Source organism: Motacilla alba, chromosome 17 (genome assembly GCF_015832195.1).
Source record: "Motacilla alba alba isolate MOTALB_02 chromosome 17, Motacilla_alba_V1.0_pri, whole genome shotgun sequence".
In the NCBI taxonomy this organism is placed as follows: Eukaryota; Metazoa; Chordata; class Aves; order Passeriformes; family Motacillidae; genus Motacilla; species Motacilla alba.
Window position 1 is genome coordinate 338,578 of NC_052032.1, and position 8,767 is coordinate 347,344.

Genomic DNA, 8,767 nt, shown 5'->3' on the forward strand with positions numbered 1-8,767 from the left:
GCAAGTGGCAGGTGTCTCTGCCATGACAGGGATGTTGGACTACAAGACCTTGAAAGGTCCCGTCTGACCCAATCCAGTCTGTAATGCTATGCTGGGATCGGGTTATTCCCCCAGTCCCACATGAATGGCATAGACTGGGAGTGAGGAGCTGGGGGTCATGTGGCTCCTGGGGTAATGTTCAGGCTGATGGCTGGAGGTATATGATCCCTGCCTACTCTGCAGCTGTGGCACCTGGCTTTGAGTGCTGGGTTTGTCAAATCTCATCTGCAGCCATTGGCTTTGGATAGAGGCGTGCACTGCCAAAGCACCCCCTCCCTTCCCAGTCAGAGCCACATTCCTGGGTCCACTCCCTTGCAAAACCTCTTTCCATATCCTGGATTAGTCTCACATCTCTAGGATTTGCTTTTCAACCCCTATGTCCCCTTCAGAGTACAAATGTCCCATCTGGCTACAGAACAGTGGGTGCTTGGTGGTGATGTGCCTCCACAGCCACAAGCCCCAGAGATGCCACATGGACACCCCAGTCACACTAACAGCCATGTCCAGCAGGGATGCCAGGTTGTCCCTGTTTGCTGCAGAGCTACCAGGCCACCCAAGGTTTTCCCCCATGGAATCAGGGGATGCTCTGCAAAATCCTGGCATCCAGTCTCTGGCCCCATGCTCTGGGCACAGACCTGAGGCCTTGGCACAAACAAAAATGACATGATGCTCTATGGGACCTGCTGTCTGGGATCCCGCTGGCCAGCATGTGCTGCCTGATTCTCAATGTAGGGATTCCCATGGCTGTGCTGTGCTGCTTGGCTGGGCTCAGCCCCAGCCGACACACTCGCAGTGGGAGCCCTGTTAGAGCGTCAGTGGTGCCCTGGCAGGCTGTCAGCCTGCTCTGAGCCTGTCCAAGGAATGCTGAGAGCGAGCTGCCATGGTGTGGTGTGACAGGGATGTCAGGCCTGGCTCTGGAAGGAATTGCCACCTGCTCGTGGCTCCCCCTGCCACCATGGCTGAGCAGGAAGGTGCCAGGTAGAGGTGGGTGACAGCATGGCATGGGCCCAGCCATGTCATCTGCTCCCAGCAGAATTGTTACCTCATAAACTTTCTTTATTCCTTAATTTCCTAGGCCCTTTGATCCTGTGAAAGGGACTATGAAAAAAAAAAATCCCTGTCTGGGATTTTACTTCCCCAAGAAAAAGCTGCTTTCATGGTTTAGGAATGGCACTCCCCAATTTAGTGCTCCCTGCCCAAGACTCTCCCAAACCAGATGCTGCTCCCTCGGCCCCTCTGCCCCCCCCTGCTTCTACAACCTCCTTCCTGCTGTGGAAATGGAGTTGAGAACTGGAGGCACAAAAATGTGAGTTGAGATAAAAACGATTTACTGAACATAGCACTTCTGTAGAGACCTGTCATAGTTTGACATGGGAGGAATTTAGGGAAGTGACCTCAGCACTCCCCAGCATCACACTCAGCCATGGGGCAGGGGCACTATTTCTTCATCTGGGAGCAAGTGGTGGGTGGGAAGATGTGTGGGGCCATGGGAGCCCCGACCACAGTGGGGCTGAGTTGGATCCTCCAGCATTGATCCATCAGGGATAAGTAGGACTGGCAGCAAGATGGGACCTGATCTCCTGGGAGAGCCAGACAGGGACCCACTAAATCCACAGTCACCACCCTGGGGGCTTGCAAGATCCCGCTGGATGAAAGCTTGGGAAACCACCTGTGCCTCTACCCTGACTGCAGGCATTTCCAGCCCTCTGGCAGGGATATCTCCCTTTGTTCATAAGTTATATACATGTAGATTGTAAAACATACACATGAATAGACATTGTAAAAGGATAAGATAAAGATTTAATAAACACTCATTCAATGTCGGAACCCGCTGGCAGGGGGCTCGGAGACTCTGGCATGCAGCCAAAGACACTCTTGGGGTTTCAATCTTAGCCCATGGAGCAAATTACTAACTCTGTATGAAGAATTACAAGCCACACACACAAGTTTAGATAGCATAGTAGAGATAATCACGAAGTGAAAGGAAGGATTTTTGAGTGCTGTACAGGGGGGTTTTAAGCCTTGTACGCAGGGGTCCAAGTTTTGTACATGGGGGTCAGGAGTTCTAAGATGGAGGGATTTGGGTGTGCCCTGTCCTCTGTCTTTCTCCTTCCTAGCCTCCATGTCTTTGGTGATGTTGGCACTCACAGATTGGTCTAGAGTAGAAAGTCACCATTCAATATAGATAGTAGGCATTGGGGAAAAGGTATAAACATGTAGTACGTAATATATGATATAAAAGATGGCACCAGCCCCCTGGGAGGGCAGAGTGCCTTTGTCTGACCTGCTGAATGGGCCACAGCAGTTCAGGGAGAAGAATCTTTTAGATAACCAACAATAAACAACCTTGAGAACAGACAACAGAAGACTACTGAGTCTTTTTTAGAAGGCACGGGTTGGAGTAGAGACTTTTCCATCTTTTGGGGTCACCCAAATCCGGGACGTGAAGCCCCACATCTGGCGTCCCTGGGTGGGCAGAAAACCCCACAATTCAAAATATTGTTTTATTTTGTTTATTAATTTGTATATATTTCCACTAAATATATAACACCAAAGTATATTTGCCCAAATATACTTTCTCCTGCATCCTGATGGGTTGTCCTGTGTACCCCTGGAGTTGTATGCACCCTGGCTTCTCTGGAGGAAGCAGGGGTCTCCCCTGAACTCTGAGAACAGGAATTCATGATTCTTTTATCCCTGGTGACACTGCTGGTCCTTTCAGCAAGCTCCACCAGCCTGTGTGGTTGTGGTCTCATCTATCATTGTCTTGAGTTGATGAAGGCTAAGCACAGACACAGTTGGGACTCATGGTACCCAGCCCTTCCCTGTCACGAGGATTCTCCATCCTCCCCCCTGCCCATAAGCTCTAGAGGTGCATTCCCAGCCCAATACTAAAGCTGCTACACTTGCCAGGAATGACCAATGAACTCGGGTTTCCCTGGCAGTAGGAGAGCAAAGGGGTTGCAGATTGCTCTGACTCACCCCTGCCCTGGGAATCATGGGTAAAAAGGGATGGAAAATTCCCATTTTATTTCCAAAGGAGCTGCTGATTTTGTAGGTGTCTTAAAATCTGGGTTCCTCACCTAGCCTTGCCTTGTCCATGTCTTCTGGGAGGATGTAGTGCAGCCTAACCTGAGTGTGATAAAGCACATCAGGTTCCCACTGGGAAATCTTGGCTCCATCAATCACAAGACACTAGTTTCCATCATTTTTCCTCAGTAGGGTTCTTAGAGAGTTTTGTTCATAAAGTAATCCCCACTGGGTTGAGGTCCAGGGAGCACAGATTTTACTTTATCTGTGGCTGGATCTCCCTGCGCACACTGAGCAAAACATCCATTTCCACCCCTTTATTTACAACCACCTGGTACCATCCTCTTGGCTCCATGTGTTGAGAGTCCCTGAACCCTTCCTGAAGGCACATCATGAACCAGATCCATCTGCTCTCCCACTTGCACCCCTGCTTCATCGCCATTTCATATACGGAAGCAGCTTCGTGTTCCCGGGATTAACTTTTGGCTCCAGAAACTATGAAGATCAGTCCACTGACAATGGTTTTCCTACTCATACATATTTTATTGCATTAAGGGAAAGACATCCGACTCTGCAGTGTCTGCAAGTCGAGCCCAGACAAGATTACCCAGCACTTACCAGAAGTGCAAAGAGCTGAGTATTACTGCTGTGCTTTGCACTGTTTCACCTCAGAAAGGGCTCTGCTTGGGAATAAAAGCTCTTTCCAGGGAGCCTGATAAAGCCATCATGTAAATAAATGATTAAAGAAAAAAAGGCTTAACCAAGGGCATTGGCATGCCAAAGCAACGTGTGGACAGCCAGCACAGTTTGTCCATCTGGGCAGTATTTATTTCTTATGGAAAGAGTTCCCAGAATCGCTTATTAGGAGAACTCCTGTGGCCAAAGAATTAGCAGGGTTAAAGAATCCCCTCCTAGTCTATCCCAGAGGATGCCACATGCCATCCTTCTGCCACCCCTCCGAGAGGATGAGGAGCTGTGCAGTGCTCCACACTGATACCCAGCTTTATGGATGGGATGAGACCCACCTCACCCATCGAGGGCTGTACCTGCAAAGCTGGGCTCTCTGGAGCTGGCACTCTGAGTCCAACCCAGCAGTGGGGAGCTTTCAGTCACAGAGGGAGAGGATTCTGTGAATTAGGGACCCAGCCCCTGGGTCCCCCCAGGCAGTAAGAGGTCTGGATGTGCTGGTGAGGGGGAGTGAGAAGCTGCCAGCTGTGCCCCCACCAGCACTGCCTGGCCAGCATTCCCCCAGGCTCTTCCTCTGTGTCAGGTCACTGAGAGACCTGTCCCTGCAGCTGGGAGGGTGGGGGTCACTCAGTGTCTCAGGTCACTCAGCTGCTTCCTCAGCAACATCTCTAACATCTGAGAACATAGCAGGACTGTATTGTGGACGTATACAGGGTTCTCCTGATGGTCCCAAACACTGTTAAACAAGAACAGATGCAGTAGTAGAAGATCAGGGAACAGATGCAGTAGCTCCTCTCCTCCTTCCAGGTTTCCTGGCCTGCAACTGGAGATTGGTCTAAAGATCCCACAAAATGTGACAGGTCAGACTCTACCTGAAAAGCTGCTGCCCTTCATGGGAACAAATTGTGTTTACACCTTTAGTGAAGATACAGAAAGGCATTCTGCTTGCCCTCTCCATCATCGATTGTGGAAGCAGACATTAAAAAAATAAAAATCTTTAAATGTTACAAAGTGCCTGCTGGCCAATACTGCGCTGGGGATGTCAGCCTCATGTTTGCACTGAGAAAACAACATGAGGCAGGTACCTCTGAGAGTGTGGAGGATCAGAATGGCACCCAAAGGTGACTGTGGTTCCATCAGGCTTGAGAGTGGCAAGGGAAAGCAGAGACACTGGCCAGCAGGAAAGGCTCTGGGTATAACAAGAAACTGGAGCCTAAGGATAAATGAAGATGAGATACAGAATATTTTGAGGGGGAAGCTAAAGCTACTGAATTTGCAAGAGGAGCAGGCCAGGAGATGATCAGTGATTCACACAAGTCTGTAAGAACCTACTGGTGATGATGGAGCTGTCATCAGGTCCTTCCAGAGAGAAGGGAACATCTGCCAGGGGCAAAGAGAAGGTTTGTGCCAGGCTGAGAGGATTGAGCACCCTCAAACAACATTGCAAGGGCCCTCCAAGAGGGAATAGGGCAACTGTGGATGTGCTTTACAATGCAGAGGGTTGGGGGGGCTGTGGGTTTGTCCTGGTGCCCAGAAGTTGGGTGGGGGTGTGTGAGCACCCAGCCCAAGGCTGGGGTGCCTGAGCATGGATGCCATGGCATTCATGGACACACTCTTCAATGCAAGGAGGCATGCAAGTGGGATGGGAGACACCTTCAGGGATGTGATGCCAGGCTCTGAACCAGGAAGGGAACAGAGATTGAAGGAGAGGCATGTACTTTACATTCTGGTTTGTGTTGTGATGAGGAGTAGGAGCTGGTAAACAAGTGTGCAACCACAGATAGAATGAAAGAACCTGAGGGATAAGAGCAGCTGGGAAAGCAGTGTGGGCTGGTGTCTTCACATCTGGCTCATGGGAAATATCACAAGCAATGGTAGCTGTGTGCAATGCTGCTGTAGAGAAACTCAGACTAGTACACGGAGCTGCCCATGGGAGCAGATGTTCCCAGAGTCACAGAAGCAGGTGGTGTGAGCAGGGCAAAGGTGATGGAGCTCTCAGGAGGAGGGATAGGAGTGTGTGATGAGGAGAGAGGCCAGCACAAGACATTGAAAGACACGATCAAAAGATCTTCCTGGACCTAAACTGACTTTCTAAGGAAGGAAAGGAATTTTGGCCTAAGTGGTGTTGGGAGCCTGCCACAGATCCCCCAGCCAGTTTGGGGTGAGGACAAATTACCAGGAGAGAAATCCTTTAGGCTTAGGCTCCAGTTTCTTCCTTCCAGGAAGAAAAGCTCTTTGGAGGGGCAGAGGTGCTATAATCACTTGCCTGCAATGGTCATTCTAGTTATCCTTGGATATGAGGACAACAACCAGCATAAAGTCCGCTGATGGGGTGGGTTTTTTGTACCTGTTCCTTTTGGTTGTTTTTAGAAGAGCTATTTGGGAAAATAACTTCAGAGCTCCAGTAGGCATGAGTCTATGCCATTTGGCATAAATGGGAAGATCAATTGGGCAGACTGGTGGCTGTTGCTCAGAACAAGCACAAATCAGGAGAAGTGAGGCAAGGTGGTTCCTGCAGCTGAGCAGGTTTGGGAAGTTGAGCATTCAAACATAAAAGAGAAAGAAAAGGCACAAAAAAAATCCCTTCTAAGCACAAGGGAGAAGCTGGTGAAACAGCTTCTCCCATAGCAAACAAGCAACATACAGACACCAAGGAGGGACTCTGGAAAGAGTGGAATGTCTGCAAGGAAAGAAAAGAGCCTGTGCTGGAAGATAAAGGAGTACAGGGAGCCTGTGAGAATGGCTTGCAGAGTTACATGGGATAAGTATTTGCCCTTCAGCCATGTAGATGGGAACAGACAGCGCTGCTGTGTCCTCGGTACAGCACCCTGGAGGTCAGATATCTCCTACTCCCAATGTTCCAAGAGGACAATGACAACTTATGGCCAGTGACAACATGAAGGCACTGGGACAGAAGCATTAGAGAGGGAGTGCGGGGTTTCCCCCCCAGATTGGGGTGACCCCGAAAGACGGAAAAGTCTCTCCTCCAACCCGCACCATCAAAGAAAGACTCGATAGTCTTCAGTCGTCCGGTCTCAAGGTAGTTTATTGTATGCTATCTAAAAGATTTTCTCCTGAGCTGCTGAGGTCCGCTCAGCAAGTCAGCCAAAGGCACACTGCCTGCCCACGGGGCTGGTGCCATCTTTTATATCATACATTACATGTTAGATGTTTACAGTTTTTCTCCAATACCTATTACCTATATTGAACAGTGACTATTTACCCTAAACCAATCTGTGAGAGCCAACATTACCCTGAACATGGAGGTTAGGAAGAAGAAAGAAGAAGGATAGGGCATGCCCAAATCCCTCCACCTTAGAATTCCTGACCCCCATGTTCAAAACCCAGACCCCCTTGTACAGAGTCCAAAGCCCCCCTGTACAGCACTCAAAAATTTTTCCCTTCACCTCGTGATTATTTCTACTATAATACCTAAATTTTTGTGACTTGTAATTCTTCATACAGAGTTGGTAATTTGCTCCATGGGCTAAGATCAAAACCCCACGTGTCCTTGGCTGCATGCCAGGGTGTCAGAGCCCCCTGCCAGCGGCTCGGGCCATCCAGGGCACCCAGACGGGTGTCCTGGGTTCTGACAAGGGAGGAGAGTCTTCAGAGATTTGCTGAGGGAGAGAAATGTGGCTGCACCTGGACTCAGGAAGAATGAACATTGTGTCTCCAGCAATGAGGGTGCGAAGTGTTTTTGTGATGAGGGAGAAGAGGAATCTGACCCCAGACATTTGCAAGGCTTCAGGGGAAAGAAAGAAAACTTTGAGCGCACAAGAGCTCTGGGACTGCAGAGCAGTCTGCCTGCCTGCAGGATCCTTGACTGAAGAGTCAGGGAAATCTGGATCCACCAGTATGGCACAGGATGCCAAACTGGCCATGGGGACAAAAGGGTTCCAGTCTGTGTGGGAAAATATTGATGCTGTGTTATGTTAGTGAGACCTTTCTGGGTACTGCACAGAGAACCCACTTGAGGAGGAAGCTGAGCTGAGCTGTCAGGATGCCTGAAGAGTAGAGAGTCCATTGGAGAAGACACGGTGCAACATGGTCAGCCTGGAGAAGCAAATCCCAGCTGGGAGATGGCTGCATCAGGAAGGAGAGCCCTTTGCTCAAGCATGCTGCTGTGGGCCACCCTGGAGCAGCAAGTGTGCAAGAGCTGGCAGCTGAAACCCAGTGCCAAAAAATTACTTTGACCCAGGAAACAGCTTCTTAGATCTAATGCACGAGGGTTTGGAAATGGTCTGGGATATCTCTGTAGTTTCAATATACTCCTGGGTGTATATTGAAAGGGGAAAGGTTCTTCTGGGCTCACAACTGCCAGATCTCGTGGCCAGCGGCACTTGGGGAACTCTGGGGTCTCACACGGTGCCTTTCCAGGAGATTTGAGGCCCAAAGTGCTCACTAATGGGTCAAATACAGGAGGTGTTTGGGATACTAAACCCATTTGTCTTCACTTAAAACTTTTCCCTTTACCTAATGTAAACCTATTTTAACTACAATTCTGTGTTCGCAGAGCCTTCAAGTTGATTTGATGAAGCAGACATGGAAAACTACATGGCTGGTCCACTGGGAAGGTATCACACAGACACACCCAGAACAAGACCCGTGGGGAGAACACCCACCCCCAGCACCCTCCCTGTACCCTGTGACCTCTCCATAACCAAGGGCATGCCAAAGAGCTGGTATCCCCACGACAGCACCACAATCTGGGCTACCAGAAAACCAAGTTGCTCTTGTGGTCTGTGGTAGCGGTGGGCACAACCATCCCCAAGAGTGTTTTGGGCCAACGGGTAGAAGCCATGAGAGCACCAGCGCAAAGACAGACAGACAGACTGACAGACAGAGATGCTCAGCAGTGAACACATGGGAGGGTGCAGGCATGGAGCTCCAACACACACTACCACAGAGCAACACTAAAGGAGCCCAAGGACCAAAGACAAAGGAGGGTCCAGGGTATAAATACAGGAAAAGAGGGAGCAGAGAAGAGCATCAGGGATCCAATGGTCTG